This window comes from Diospyros lotus, chromosome 13, assembly GCF_014633365.1.
Source record: "Diospyros lotus cultivar Yz01 chromosome 13, ASM1463336v1, whole genome shotgun sequence".
Taxonomy (NCBI): domain Eukaryota; kingdom Viridiplantae; phylum Streptophyta; class Magnoliopsida; order Ericales; family Ebenaceae; genus Diospyros; species Diospyros lotus.
The window spans coordinates 9441171-9458504 of record NC_068350.1 but is presented as its reverse complement, the minus strand read 5'-3'; positions in this window follow the sequence as shown (position 1 = coordinate 9458504).

Genomic DNA, 17334 nt, shown 5'->3' with positions numbered 1-17334 from the left:
GAACCGAACAAACCAAATTAAGTCACCTAACTTGAGGAACATCCGGTAAAACAACAGTCTAATTGCTTACACCCGAATCAAACGTAGCAACCTACTAGCTTGCACAATAAAGCAACAGAAAAAAACAAACCAATTACGGTTATAGAGTCGCATGCCCAATTGTAGTAGAACTTAGAACCAATTAATTCACTCAACTTTAGGAACATCCTGTTCGGAAATTAAATAAGATGAAAACAAAAGATACAATTACATTCAAACACAAGAGATTTTTACGTGAAAAATTCTTAAAGAAAAAAACTAAGATCGTCAGAATGACAAAGAAAAATATGACTATATAGTAAAGTTTACAATTACAAAAGTTAATATTTTCTCTCTAAACCCAAATCCCAATCGCACCCAATTTTTAGCTCTCATTGGCCTCTTACAAATGATTTGCATACTTTGAATAACAAGCCAAGTATCTTATTTATAGACTAATTTCCTTATTCACTAAGATTGAGATTTTCTTGCCTAATAACAATTAACAATTGACTAGTAAATAAGATTTACACACTAAACAAAAATCAATATTAGGAATATGAAATAATCTTCGAGACTAATTAGGATTTCTCACTAAAAATCCCAACAAACCACCAACTTAGTAAGAATTCTTAAAAACATTCGCCCATTTTATGACAACAACCATGACTATCTATTATCGATAATCACCATAATCTTAATTACCAAAGTCACCATACCCCACCATAAAAGGTACAAGCACTTAGGAACATATTGCCCTAAGATTTTCACGGCATAATGTCAAAAAATACCTTGATGAAAAACTATGATGCAACCCTCATGCTTGACTTTCTTGGGAGCTCTTCATCCATCAACATCATTTCTACCACACACCTTGCACCACCGTCAAGCCAATGCTTGTGTGCAAACTTGTGAACCCGTTAGAAGTATCACATCCTCTTTCATGGTGTTGATTTATGTGATTCAAAATTGAATTAAATGATTTTTCATTTATATTTTGATATACAATCTGATTACATGTTGTCATATGAAATTGAGCTTCATTTATATTCATTTGATTTGGATTTAAATGTTATATATATTATGTTGATTGTTTAACGTATATGTGGACCAAAGTTTATGTGGGCTAAAATGAGTTATGGGCCAAGCCCAAAGTCGTGTGTTCTATCCGTGTTGTTTGCTGACCCAGCCCATTCTAGTCTCCAAAACGCTACTATAAAAAGGCTCGATTGATGCCTTAATCTCCAGAATGTTCTCTTTCTCGCTCATTTTTTTGAAACCCTAATCGACGTTGAAGCAAGACACTTTCTCGTGAATCCTTCTCTCTTTCGATCGATTGTTTGTTTCTATGGTAAGATCGCTTGGTAAGTAAAGGTATTGTTTTAATCTCTATTGTGATTTAATTGCCTAAGGCGTGAGAGATTGGTAGACTGATATAATAGATTCTTGACCTCGATCGCGAGATCGGTCCAAACAGAACTATGCTTGTTCTTATTTTGTATTCTGTTTTCAGTTCTTTATTTTGCAATACTATTTTACTTATGTTGAGATCTTGTAATCCGATTGTAATCTTGAGATTTTTAATGAATTAACTAGAGGCGGAGCCTCTGCCATGAGTAGGATCTATTTTGATCCGAACACGTAACTCGTTGTGTCACTATTTTGCGTGTGTGAGTTGTGATTGTGATCTTTCAATTTCTGTTTTTGTTTATTATGCTTGATTTGTTGTTTGGCCGAGAAGTAGGTTGGGTTATAAAACCTACACATGGCAATTGTGGTGGTCTAGTGGCATGTTATGAGGATGTATATGCCATCTTTTTAGAGGAAATCTTTATTTCCCACAATATTGAGAGATGAATTTCTAGCGTCACAATCTTTAGAGCTCTTTTCCAAACTTACTCCATCAGCATGACAATCCATTTTTACATGACCGGATTGTTTACCCTTCCAGCAAATCACTTTCTTCTTGGATGTCTCATTCCAATTTCTGACAAGTGCTAAATTCTCAAAAGTTTTATTTTCATTTCTTACTCTCTTTTCCTTAGAAATTAATTTATTTGCCACATTCTCCAAACTTATAATTGGACCCCCATGCATCAAGATAGGCTTCATGTGTGCATAGGAAGATGGAAGTGACCAGATGAGTTTCAACGCTTTGTCCTCATCTTCTATTTTAAGTCCAATTTATTCTAGTTCAGCAACAATTTCATTGAGCACTCCCAAAAGATCAGAAATTTTCATTCCTTCAGTCATTTGTAATTTGTGAAACTGCTTATTCAAATAAAATTGATTGCAAACGTTTTTTGCTTGATACAATTCCTTAAACCTCTCCCAAAGTTCCTTCGCACCAGATATTCCTTGAACATTAGCAAGAACATTCTTGGTTAGGCATAATCGAATTGTACTTGCAGCCTTCAAATCAAGTTCCTCCCACTCATTATCGCTTATCACGGATTTTCCAGATTTAACACCAACCATTTCTTTACCAGATTTTCCAAAGCCTTTAGGAATTGGTTTACCCTTCAACATCTTATGTAATCCACATTGGATCAAGATATCCTTGACTTGTATTTGCCACAAGCCAAAATTAATCTTCCCATCGAACTTTTCACAATCAAACTTCAACATACTTAATATATCTTTTTTGTACTAGGTGACCAATAACCAAAGCTCTAATACCACTTGTTGGAGAAAAAAAATAAGATGGAAAACAAAATATCTAATCACACTCAAACATAAGAGATGTTTACGTGAAAAACCCTAAAAAAAAAAAAAAATCATAGTTGTCAGGACGACAAAGAAAAATATCGCTATGTAGTAAAGTTTACAACTACAAAACTTAATATTTTCTCTCTAAATCTAAGTCCCAATTACACCCAGTTCCTAGTCTCACTGGTCTCTCACAAGTGATTTGCACACTTTGAATAATAAGTCAAATATCTTATTTATAAACTAGTTTTTTTGTTCACCAAGGTTAAAGATTTTATTGCCTAATAACAATTAACAACTGATCAATAAATAGGATTATACACTGAACAAAAAATTAAGTTTAGAAATAAGAAATAATTTTTAAGACTAATTAAAAATTTTCACTAAAAATCCCAATATATCCAGCATACATGCATGCATGAGAAGAAACCAAAATAAGGTAACAAGTAGAAAAACCAAAGATCCAGCATGACCACCAAGCTTGCACCTCCTGCATTTAGTTGCACCTTCTGGCAAACGATTTTGATAATAAAAGATTAAAGGAAACCCAATTACCATGTCCTTATATTTTGTCTTGCTTCTAAAACCATGAAATGTTCATTCTAAATTCTAAAAGATGCTGGATTAATGTAATCTAAACAAGATCAATGTTATCAAATTCACGTAATCTCTACAAGATTAAATACATTATTCATGAACCTTATCATCATGTTATCACTTTTATATTCATTTTTGCACATCATGTCTTTAAATCCATGGAATGTTCTTTCTAAATTTTAGAAGATTTTGTGTGTTGGAATCAAGTAATACACTACAACAAATTTTAGATTAAGAGACATTTAAAAATGTCTTAATAAATAGTTTATTGGGGCATTTTAACTATTAGGGCATTAATAATAATGCCTCATGTAACTGTGTCCCAAAAACGTATTGAGACACTTACAAATGCCTCAAAAATAACTATAAATTTAAATTTGTTGCGACACTTAAAAATGTCTCAAAAATCACTATAAATTTATTTTTCATATCCCCGGCCATCTCTTAACTCTAACTTACTTCTCCCTCAGCTCGAACCCTGAACCTTTCCTTCTTCTTGCACACGCGTGACCACCTAATCTACGCATTATCTTATTAATATATGTGCCTATGTTTATTTTATAGTATATCTAAGTTTCATTAGAATTATTTTATTGGGGCACTTAAGATTTGTCTATTATGGCACTTTGTTAGAGTGTCTTGTTAGAATTATTTTAATGTGGCATTTTAAAAATTCTGTCCTATTAGATTTATCTATTAAGACACTTATATTTGTCTATTAGGGCATTTCATTCTCGTGCCTCATTAGAGTTATTTTATTGGGGCACTTCTTTAAATTGTGCCTTAAAATGATATTTTATAGGGCACTTAATTGTTGTGCCTCATTAAAGTTATTGTATTGGGGCACTTTTTTAAATTATGCCTTAAAATGGTATTTTAGAGGACATTTTTTAAAAAATGCCCTAAAAAAAATGCCTCAACAAATCATTTTTGTTGTAGTGATATATGCAAGCTTAATGTTATAATTTGATTTATTTATTCTTTACAAGATTAAGTATATTATTCATGCACCTTATCACCATATTTACTATTTTTATATGCATTTTTATTACAATTAGTTCATTATTTAATTAAAGAAAACTCAATTAATCGATGCGACTCTTAAATTTTGTCTTGCCTTGAAAGCTTGAAATGTGTTTTTAAGATTCTAGAAGATGTTGGATTCATGTAATCTATTGTTATCACATTTGTTAAACTTAAGGGTAAGTAAATACGATCTTGATGATAATAAAAATATTTTTATGATATAAATGTATTTTTTACTCATGCAAAAAATAAATTTATTTTGAATTAAAAGTGGATACAAAAAGTAAATATATTTTCAACTAAATGTGGGTTGTTTTTAGACATGTTTTCTTATTTTGATAATTTATGTCTCAAAAGTTTATTTTTAAATTTTTATATTTTGATAAATACATTTATTACTCATGTAAAAAGTAAATTTATTTTAAATTAAAGATTAATTACTTTTAAACATACTTTCTTATTTTAATAATTTATGTCTCAAAAGTTTATATTTGAATTTTCATATCTTGATAAATGTATTTCTTTTTCATACAAAAAGTAAATTTATTTTGAACTAAAAGTGAATTGCTTTTAGACATGTTTCCATGTTTTAATCATTTATGTTTCAAAAGCTTAATTTAAATTTTCATATTTTGATAAAAGTATTTCTTTATCATGCAAAAAGTACATTTATTTTGAATTAAAGGAGAATTATTTTTAAACATGTTTTCTTGTTTTAATCATTTATATCTCAAAAACTTATATTTGAATTTTTAAATATTGATTTATCATGCAAAAAGTAAATTTATTTTGAATTAAATGTGAATTATCTTTAAACATGTTTCTTTCTTTTGATCCTTGTTGTTTGAGAAAGTTTAAACAATTTTTGAATTTCAAACTTCATATTAACCTTTTCTTTAATGACTAGTTTGTTTGGAAGATGTATATATATATGATAAGTATGGAGGCTCAAGGTATAAAAAAAATTGATAGAGCATTCAAACAAGAGTGAGAAGGTTCAAAGTGCTGGAAGTGTGCTAGTTGGTGGAATTTTCAACTTTTGGTGACTTGTTTGTAATTGGCTCTGATTGTAAGTTTGTTATTTTTACTCACTTGTTGTGTAAGGGGATTGTATTTGCTAGTAGTGTGCTAGTGGTTCTTACTTAGGCAAATGATTGTATGCTGGTTTTAACTACAATTAAAAGCTAGTGTTGATCTTCTCTAGTGGAATCTCAAGCTAAATCTTGAAAGACTCAAGTTAAATCTTAAGAGAGAGAATTAAATTCTTTAGAGCCGAACCTCTATAAATTTTTCTTGTTCTTTGTGGTTGTGTGATTTTATTATTATCAATCCTATTGCAATCATCACATATTAAGATCACAAATTTAAGAGTTTTTAAGATAGCTAAAGTTATTAATTTTTGAAAAATTCAATTTACCCCCTTTTTGGATATTTTTTTGGACAACAATATTCTTGTAATCTCTACAAGATTTAAGTATTTTATTTATGTATGTACCATAAAATTAGTTTAAAAATAATATAAAAAGACTACTTGGAGAAAACAATTTATATTAAAATGATAGGCCTTGGAAAAATAATGATATTAGTACGTAGAACTATTATTACATTATAATGGTAAATGATATAGGCAATAATTAGGGTTTTATGGGCTCCCAATGAGATTTGCTGTTGAGATTTACACCTTTGGGTCGTGCCCTGATAGTGAAAGGTACGATTGGTGAGTTTAAGGCTCGGGCGTGGTCCAAATCATGGTAGAAGCAAGATTTGTTAAAGACTTCGGAAGAGCAAGATTTATTACGGAAGAGCAAGATTTATCATTGCAGGAGCACATTAAGAAGCTTCAAGGCATGACCGATGATGGTAAAGATGGCTCTGTTATGGGTACTTGAGAGATTTTTGAAAGGTTTCATCTTGGATGACCCACATACCAAGCTTTCTCTAGATGAGCGACACTTTGTGTTTGTGATTATCCAAGTTGTTTGATTTGCTCAGGATGAGGATGGGATTTGTTTGATTAATTAGCACATAATTGGGTTATTCCACCGTTGATACACAGAAGAAAGGGGTTGATAACGAGTCTTCTTCGTGTTTGGGGGACAAGGTGATGGCATCGGCCAATTGGGAAAGCTCTGAGGAAAATTCTCATTGCTCCAAAATTCAAGAAGAGGTGGTTGATCGTGACAGGGCTTCCTATGATCGTGACTCGTCACATGAAGATGATGAGGACTTGTAGGCTACTTGGGAGTCAATATCGAAGGTTGTAAACCCTATATTCAACGTCCAAGATTGGATTAGGGATGATGAGGTTAGCTGCCAAAATCGCGTGAGGAAGGACAATCAGTGAGCTCTTGGTCTGCATAAGTCCTCTGGTAGTGGTAGAGATCCCAGACTAATAAGGCTTATGATCAGAATTGAAGGACTTATATGGCACTTTCAAGAAGCAAATAGGGTGGTTTGAAACCATCTTGGGCTCAAGTGGTCTTGGGATTCTTTCTAAGCTTGATTATACTCCTTCCCAAGTAGGGTTGTAAATGAACCAAGTTGCTCATGAGCTACTCAAGACTCGACTCGACTCAACTCAATAAAAGCTCATTCGAGCTCGTTTTTCAAAACTTGTTTAATAAATGAGCCAAACCTAAATTAGACAAAGCTCGGCTCGATAAGGTTCGTGAACTGCTCGATTATAGGTTCGTGAGTTAACTCATATAAAAATTTATAAATAATTTAATATATAGTTTGAATTTTTCATATATTTATTTAGAATATTTACAAAATCATATATTTTAAGTAATTTTATTGAAAAATATATATAGAAAAGTTATAATACTTCATGAATTTATATAATTATATACTAAATATTGAAATTCTTGAATAAATTTATCATTAGTTTAATTTATTATTTACTTTATTAAATGAAATTAAAGCTCGATAAGGCTCGTGAGCTTAATGTGAACCACAAGATACTCGGCTCGATTATAAATAAACATGCTCGTTTAGAAATAAGCCAAGCCTGAGCTTTTCAAAGCTCGGCTCAGCTCGATTTAATTACAGCCCTATTCCCAAGGTTTGGAGAATAACTTCTAAAAGTAAAGTTGTCTATAGATATTCTTGAGAAGACCTCAATTTTTTGGCTCAACACGTTGGTGGGATATTTTATTGAAAAAAGATAAACATTTCTAGTGGTTCAATCAATTATTATGAAATTATGGAAGCGATATGATATGAACTCGTTGAGGTAATTTCTAACAATAGTAGTTTTTATTTATTTCATTTTGATACTTAAGACCATATCTTGCCTGTCTTTGATACTGGTCCATGGCACTTTGCAAGTAGGCCTTTATTCTTGAAATGTTGGGAACCTAGGATGATCCTATCACAGGACTCTCACTCATCTATTCTCATATGGGTCAAAATTTATAACGTGCCTTTGAAGGGTTGGTCCATAAAAGGTATTGCAGTTATCTCTAATGAGTTGGGGAAACCAGTTCATGCGAACCCCAAGACTGAGAATAGATTTAAGTTTGGGCTTGCTAGGATGTGCATGGAGATACATGCATCTTCTTCTTTTCCTAAGTTCATTGCATTGGATTAAGGTTTAGATAAGTTCACCGGGGAGCCCAAGGTTGCATATTTGTCAATTGAATATCAAATAAATTTTATCAATTTTTTCTTTTGAAAATAAAACATCATAAATTTATTTTAAGGAAACAATGTCGTGACTATAAAGTATAGTGTCTCTAAAAATTGAACATGAGACTGACAAAAAACATAAATTAAACTCAAATATTCTTCATCATATTTAACCTCCATGCTTTCTAAATCAAAAATAATTTCTTTAAAAATTATTAAATGACTTTCAATAAACGTATCTTTTGTCATTCGATGAGAATATAATTTTTGCTTTAACTGTTCAGTTTCAACCATAATGCAACAACAGTTTTTTCTTTCAAAACATTATGTAAAATTTGATTTAATAAATGCATATGAATCTAAGGTAAGGTTTCACAATCCTCACATTATTTTTTCTTTAGTACTTCAAGATTGCAATATTTTATCAAATTCTAACAATGTATCATCTAAATTCCTTTATACAAAAATTGCTTATATTTTAACTTGTCATAATAAAAATTTAATATTGTGATCAAATGATAGAATATCATTTGATCTAATATTGCATTTTAATCTAATATTGTAATCCAATGATAGAATATCATATTTTAGAGTTCCCACTATTAAAATCAAATAACCCCAAATAGTGTAAAAAGTCAATAAAAGAAGGGCTTAACAGTACACAGACCAGATAACGGATCTAGGCCACAAATCTAGGCCACATAAATTAATCTAGTTCTATAGGATCTGGGCTAGATAGATCTGACGGATCAAAGAGTCTGGGTTGGATTTGTCAGATCGGGAAAATTTGGGCAAGTGATCAACGAAAATGGCAAAAGGACCTACGACCTATCTATATTGCACAGAAACGGAAACGAGAAATGTTTCTGATAGGAAATAGAAACGTGGAAACGGTCATTTTTCTAAAAAAATAGACATAAATAGGATCCGAAACGGGAATAGGAAACGTTTCCGAAACGGAGAAACGACACCTATGAGGTGTTTCCGTGCAACATAGCCTACGACTATGGCAAAGCAGTCATCGGCAATGGCAAAAGGTAAAGAGGTCGACGGTCATCAACTATGGCGGAATCATCGGCGTTGATGGCGAAAGGCGAAGAAGGTTCGACAGTCGGTTGCGAAAGGTACAACAACAACTGAACAAGGTGAATGGACGGTCATGACGACGACCGATTTCACCAACCAGAGAAGAAAGGATCGAAGGCGACTGAGGTTCGACATGTATATATCACAAAGAAAGGTGGCGACAGTAGAATGCAAAAAGGCAATCGGCCAATCGCCTAAGCTGATGCAATTGATAGTGACTGTGATGAGGTTAATGGGGGTCGATGGTGATAGTGAACAAGTGGTTGGTGGCGATGGCAGGAAACCCTAGGTGAAGAAGATAATGAAGAGCTGCAAATCTGATGGCTGAGATTAAAAGTTGTTAATAGTTTGATTCAATGTCTCTAATACTAGTTTTTAAGAATTTCGGATTGAAATTTTTTCATGATGAAACCATTAAATATACAAAAAAACATAAAAAAATTTACTTGAAAATTTTAAATTAAAAAATTACCAATAAAAAGAAAGAATATCACTATAATGATATTAGTACAATAATTTCAAAATATTGGACACATTTTTAAATTTACAACTTATCTTATAAAATTATACAAAAAATATTACTTTATATATGTATATTTTAATTAAAAAATGAGGTACGAAAATATATTTTCAATTGTTGATAAATTCCAATCAAAGTGAAATTTAAATTCACATTTATCACACTTATGTTGAGGTCAATGCATTCATTTTTCACAGAATACTAATTCAATTATGATTAAGAAATGTTTGTGAGTTATATAACAAGAAATTTCATTTTTATAGTTCAAATGATATAATAACTAAATAACCAAAAGGAATCATATCAATGGTTAATGGCCCATATATGATCATTAAAAAATATGAACACCTATTCTTTTCTTCAATATAATATGGTAATGATGGCTACCATTCATCATGGGGAAATTCCATTCAAAGCCCACGTACTTGCTTTTTGCAGCCCATATCTCACCAAATTTCACAATAATTTTAAAATTTCTATTTTATCTCTCCCACAGCCCACATGCTTTTCGTGTATGTGTATATATATATGTGTATATATATTTATGTGTGTATTCAGGGGAGAGAGAGAAAGAATTTTGACAAGAGTGGTTGCCATCGTCGACCCACCTCGCAGCCCATGCATATATATATATAGAGAGAGAGAGAGAGTGTGTGTGTGTGGGTCGGCCGCCGTGGTCAACCCAGTAATGGGCTCAGGGGCGGATCTAGGAATTTAGGTTGGGGGCTGAAATTTTAAAAAGATAACAATGTTTTTTCTTTCTTCGCAGAAGTTCGTTGTTCCATTCTAAATTCTAAGATACACAAACAAAAAATAACATAATTCAATAATCAAACAATTAAAATATTTAACTCAAGATTTGAGACAAATGCAAGGCCAATATAACAAATTAACAATTGACAATTGTATTCCTAATCCTAACTGAATGCAGCAGTCAAACAGCTAACTCCAAGCAAACACAAAATTAGCAAAAAAATCACTTATAACTTGTTCAAAAAAAACAGCAGTTTCAACGAATTAATCAACAACAAAGTTGAAACCCACAAACAATTTATTTTACTTGTTAAGCAGAGGCAGAGGCAAAAAAAAATAAAAAATTACTTAGCTCTCAATCGAATGAAGCAGAGGCAGCGAGCAAGGGCGAGGCCGAGCAGAGGGCGTCGGGGTGAGCAAACGGGCGAGACGCTAAGAGCCGAGACCCGAAAGGCAGCGTCGCAGTAGCTAAGGCCAGTGAGAGCGAGAGCAAGAGAAAAGGGCGAGGGCGAGTGAGAGAAGCAGAGAGCGAGGGCAAGCGAGATGGGCTGAAGGCGAGCGCGAGCAAGAGAGATGAAGAGAGCGAGGGGCCAAGGGCGAGCACGAGCAAGAGGGGCCGAGGGCAAACGCGACGCGAGCAAAGCAAGAGAGATGTAGAGAGCGAGGGCCAGCGCGAGCGGACGCCGGACGAGAAAGAGAGAGGAGGCAGAGAGCGAGAGGCGGCGAGGGTGAGAGAGAGCGAGAGTGAGGTTGGGAGAGGAAGAAGAAGTGGAGAAAAGAAGGGTTTCCAGAGGGGGGATGGGGTAGGCTGGGGGTCGGGTGGGGTTAAAGAATTGCAAATTTAAGCCTACCTAATTCATTTTTCTTGTGGGCTGCCCTGGGCTTCAGCCCAGGGCAGCTCACACGTAAATCCACCCTTGAATGGGCTGGATTTGTCATGGCAACCGCATGTGTGTGTATGTGTGTATATGGTGCGAGAAAGAAAGAGAGAGGTGAGGTGGAGATTTGCAGTCAAGGGTGGTCAGAGAAAAAAGTGGGTTGTGGACTGGGGGAGGGGTAAAATAAAAATTTTAAAATTGTTGTGATATTTGACGGGATATAGGCTATAAAAAGCAAATGTGTGGGCTGTGAATAAAATTTCCCTTCATCATGTCATTCAATAAGTGCAACTTAAAATTATTAAAACAAAGTTTTAAACACTCGTAAAGAAGCATTGGTTTATCCTCAGACTAAGTTTTACAATCCATGATCACTCAACAATCCAATATAGACAAATAATTTAAAGTCAATCAACTTGGACTTTTTGGATATGGCCAGTTTTATTGGTCTCCTCCCATTCCATGCGGCTTCATTTGGACTTAATTATGATCAAACGAGTTTACCGATCTTCATAGTACATAGTTCTTATTGAGGTTGTAAGGAAATGGTGCATCAGGGTTAGTTTACATAATGCTTTTTCATCTTTTCAAGTGATTAATTGTTAACGAAATTAGATCCTCCTAATTAGTTTGTTACGAACAAACAGAGATAGCAAAATCTCCAAACGCACACACACAGTTCAAAATCTCCACAGATGAACTCACACGAACTAACCGATAAACACAAATCAATATAGACAGTATTGAAAACATAAACAAGAAACAAGAGGCACGAGATTTATAGTGGTTCACCCCCAAAAAGGGCTACGTCCACTTGAGCTTCGGTGAGAAGAGCTCACTCCACTAAATAGATTCAATCTGATTACAACGAAAAACGTAAACAAAACAACCCTGATTTTCTACACGATAAGCTACGAAATCATTAACAGATTAGGAGCTTACCTTTAATCAAAACCAAAATCAGGAACGCTAAAGAAGACGATCTATACAACATTTACAGAGAGAGAGCGAGAGAGAGAGCAAAAAGAAAACCCTAGAAAATGACCGACCCTCTACAAACCCCTCGATCGTTTCCGTCTTCAATGCGATCAGAATCAGCAATCTCGAGGCGTGATATAATATGATTTAATGGCTTGGATTGCTCTCAGTAAAAGCAGCACCAATGGCCTGGATCAAATCGTGCAAACGGGACAGCAGTAGACAAAACGACAAAAGCCACAGGACAATTGGGCTGGCCCAAAGTGGCTGCTTTTTATGGCCCTCCAGTAGGCGCCCAAGGAGCAGCCCACGGTTGCCATAAGAAGCCTCCCAGCCTTGGGCCTCATTTGAGGTTTCATTAAATATAACAAACTCCACCTTGAAACATCAAATGAATAAGTAATCAGATATGAAAATATAAGTACAGCATGCTACAATTCTCACCTTCACAGCTCTAGATGACCAAAAAAAAATTTAGCCATCATCGATATGCAACAATTTTAAGCAATGCTTGAATTTAGTTGCAGTTAATACCTTGGTACCCATGTCAGCTGGATTGTTGGCTGAAGATACTTTCTGGATTCCCACAGTTTCGTTGGCTATCATTTCTCTTACATAATGATACTTCACATCCACATGTTTAGTTCGATCATGATATACTGGATGTTTGGACAAGTGGATGGCACTTTGGCTATCCGAGAAGACCATCACTTTGCTTTGAAACAAGTGAATTTCCTTTAGGATACCTTGAAGCCATATGGCTTCCTTGAAGGCATCTGTTACAGCCACATACTCTGCCTCAGTAGAGGACAAAGCTACAAGAGGCTGTAACTGAGACTTCCAGCTTATACAATTTCCACCCAAGGTAAAATAGTAAGCAGTGGTGGATTTTCTAGAGTCTCTATCTCCAGCAAAATCAGAGTCAACATAACCAACAAGATCAAGTGTATCAAATCTTTTCTTAAAATTTAAACTTATGCACACAGTACCATTTATGTACCTAAGCAAATGTTTTAAGGCATCCCAATGTGTTTTACCAGGGTTAGACATGTATCGACTGAGTAATGAAATTGAATATGCAAGGTCTGGCCTAGTGCTTATCATTGAGTACATAATTGTTCCAATTACATTTGCATATGGGACATTTTCCATTTCTATTATTTCAGAGTTGGATGTGGGACATTGTAATTTTGATAAAATAAAGTGACCTGCCAATAGAATCATAACAGTTTTACAGCTTTCCATTCCAAATTTATGAGCAGTTTTTACCAAGTAATCATGCTGATGTATCTTAAGGCTATTGTTGCTTCTATTCTTCTCAATTTTCATTCCTAGTATTTTCTTAGCATGGCCTAAGTCTTTCATGTCAAAAACTGAATTTAACATAGACTTTAACTCCTTAATCTTTGACTTAGACTTGCTAATAAGAAGGATATCTACATAAAGCAGTAGATAAACAGGAATATCAGTGTGCATAAAATAGTAGCAATTGTCATATTGACTTCTAATAAACCCAGCCCCTAGAACAAAATTATCAAATTTTTTGTACCATTGTCTTGGGGCCTCTTTTAAACCATACAAAGATTTTTTCAGCAAACAGACATGATCAGATTTTTCAGACACAACATAACCATTTGGCTGAACCATGTAAATGTGTTCATCGAGGTCTCCATGTAAAAATGCAGTTTTAACATCCAATTGTTCAAATTCTAGATCAAATTGAACTACTACTGCAAGCATCATACGAATTGTCTTAAATTTAACCACAGGGGAAAAAATGTCAGTATAATCTATCCCTTCCCTTTGTGTGAATCCCTTAGCTACTAGTCTTGATTTATATCTAATAGGGTCATCAAGAGACATACCTTCCTTTAATTTGAACAGCCACTTACATTGGATCAGTTTCTGATTTTCTGGACGAGGGACAAGAACCCAAGTACCATTGGCCATCAGAAAGGCCATTTCCTCGTCCATGGCTTGTTGCCATTTTTTACTTTCCTTTGAGCTGACAGCCTCCTCATAAAAGGAAGGCTCACTGCTCCTCATCTCAACACCTGCCACTAGGGCACAAAACACCAAATCTGAGAAAGCATACCTTGAATGTGGTCTTATAGACCTCCTGCTTCTATCTCGAGCAAGTTGGTAGTTTTCCAAATTATGTTGGGGGGTGTCATATTGCTCCACCTCAATTTCAGTTTCATCATTTTGTTCCTCATGATCAGATTCATGATCAGAGGTCTGGTCTAGGTTTGATATAGGTGAAGGATCACCTTCAAGTAAAGCCTCTGGTATAGCTGGATCATTTGGAGGATTATCATCTATAAGTTGGTGCTCCACCTCTATTTGGGTTCCTCCTAAGCTGATAAAATTATCTGTGTTACTATGTTGATTGGATTCATCAGTTTTAGATAATTTGCAAGGGTAGATGATTAGTGGTTAATTTTATAAAAATTTTGTTATAATTATATCCTTCTTTTGATCTTAAAAATAGTTTAAATTAGATATTAATATATATTTTATGGTTATATGCAAGTTTAAATTGAAAAATGAATGAAATGAAATTTTAAAGTAAAATTTAATAATAATAATAATAATATATAAAATTATATATAATACATATACATCATTATATGCATTCATGTAATATATATAATATAATATAATATATATATATGTGCCATGTGTAATACATATATATAATATATAATTTATTAATAATATTAAATTATTTTTATTTTTTTAGGCATGAAGAATTAAAGCCCATGAAGACTTAAAGTCCATGAAGAATTCAAGTCCATGAAGAAATCAAACCCATGGAGAAATCAAGCCCATGAAGAATTCAAGTCCATGAAGAAATCAAGCACATGAAAAATTAAAGTCCATGAAGAATTTAAGCCCATGAAGAATTAAGGCCCAATTTGAGCAACCCATGGAAGATATTATTTGGAGAAGGCCCAAGGATTATTTTTAATCCTAATGAAGATTAAAAATCAATTTATAGAAATCTATTTTTATTTTTTATGTGAGAGCTTTATTAGGTGTGTTTTTTAGCTAAAATCCACTTAACTATTAGGTGGATATTATAGCTAAAATCCATTTAACTTTATGAATGCTTTATTAGGTATGTATTTTAGCTAAAATCCATTTAATATTAGGTGTGTATTATAGCTAAAATCCATTTAACTTTAAGTGTGTGAGTGCCCATTAGATATAATTATGTCTAGTTGAATAATTGAAATTGTGTGGTTTGTATTGCATCTTGTGGCCTATAAATAGATCACTTGATTGCATTTGTAAGTGTGATTATTATTCTTGAATCAAAGTTTAGTTGTTTCCTTATAATTCTCTCTTTGAGAATTGTTCTTGTTCTTTCCCCTTTTCTTTAGTATTCTCTCTTGTGATCTTACTTCCTTCCTTTCTTCTTTTAAATTCTTATGTCATTTATTATTACTTTATTATTCACCGCCTAAATGGCCGGTTAATTTGTGCCTTTAAATTTCTGCAATTTTAATTCTTGTCATTTAATTGTTCACCGCCTAAATGGACGGTTAGTTTCTTGCCTTTAAATTCTTGCAATTTTAATTCTTGTATTTTAATTATCTACCGCCTAAATGGCCGGTTAGTTTCTTCTATTTTAATTCCTGTCATTTAAATTCTGTTATTTAAATTATGTCATTTAAATTGTTGTCAATTAATTTAATAGAGATGAGTAGCTAAATCTAATCTTGGGTTAAGGCAAGGACAGTGTCTAACGCCAATGATTCCCAAAGAAAGCTACGCTTTAAATGAGTAACATTGGTTTAAACTTCAATATGAGTGTGTTTTGATTATTGAAAAATCACTAGGTTTGGATTGGAGCGTAAGCCTAACTTAGAGCTTTCATGTCACGCATGAGAGTTACTAGAACTGGAAACGCTATCATACCCAAACCCGGATGATTAATTTAGTTGTTTTGTGTATTAATTGTAATTAAATTTATGGTAGTTTCTTAAATTAGAATCCCGCATATCATGTATGGGGATTGCTTAAACTAGAGCTATCATTATCTTTAATTGCATTTAATAACAAATCCTCATATCTGAAATTAAATTAATGTTGCTAATCTTTTATGCTAATATTTGGGAATCAACGGGTTGTCACTGAAATTGTCTTAACTCAAGTACTTTCCAATTTCATATTCTCACGTTTAGTATTTATTTCAACTTCTGTCTTGCTTTATTTTCTAGTATTTGTTATCTAAAAAAATCATAAAAAATCATGTTATCAATCCATCTAAATGCGTGTGCGTGTGTGTGACATTCTTTTTTTTCTTTTGCCATAAATAAATCTCTCAGTGGACGACCTGGACTTATCCAGAAAGTATAAATTTAAATTTGAACTACAACTGCACTCGTACACTGACGAGTATAAACCTCTCGCCTAAATAAATAAATAAAATATAAAATTTTTATTGTGTTTTGTTTTGTGTTTTAATTGCAGGGTGAGAGTGCAGTCAAATTTTGGCGCCGTTGCCGGGGAGATTGAGGCAAAAACAAAAAGGAAAAACAAAATATAAGAAGAAGCATCTCCTGATAAATTCGGTAACTCTGTTTCTTTTTACTTTATTTTTATTTTTGCATAGTGTATGATACTTAGGTCAGGTAAAACTATAGAAAATCAGTCACTCATGTCTCAACACAATGAGAACATGCCACTTCCACAGAACATGTCTGCACGTGGTAGTGACCACGGTGACCCTGATCCCATTGATCAGGAGATGATCAGACCCCTTAGGGAGTATCTTCATCCTCCTAGGCAGACAACCCCCTCATGCATTATTCTTCCCATCAATCATCATAGGTTTAACTTCAAACCTGGCACAATCCAATTGTTGCCAACTTTTCATGGCATGGATTCTGAAAATCCATATACTCATATGAAAGAATTTGAGGAAGTATGTAGCACTTGCATGGACCATACAGCAAATGAGGATGTCATAAGATTAAAACACTTTCCATTCTCACTGAAAGATAAGGCAAAAATATGGTTAAGCACTCTCCCACCTAGATCTATAGGAACTTGGAGAGAAATGCAAACAACTTTCTTAAAAAAATACTTCCCTGCCAACAGAACTGCTACTCTTCAAAGACAAATCATGAA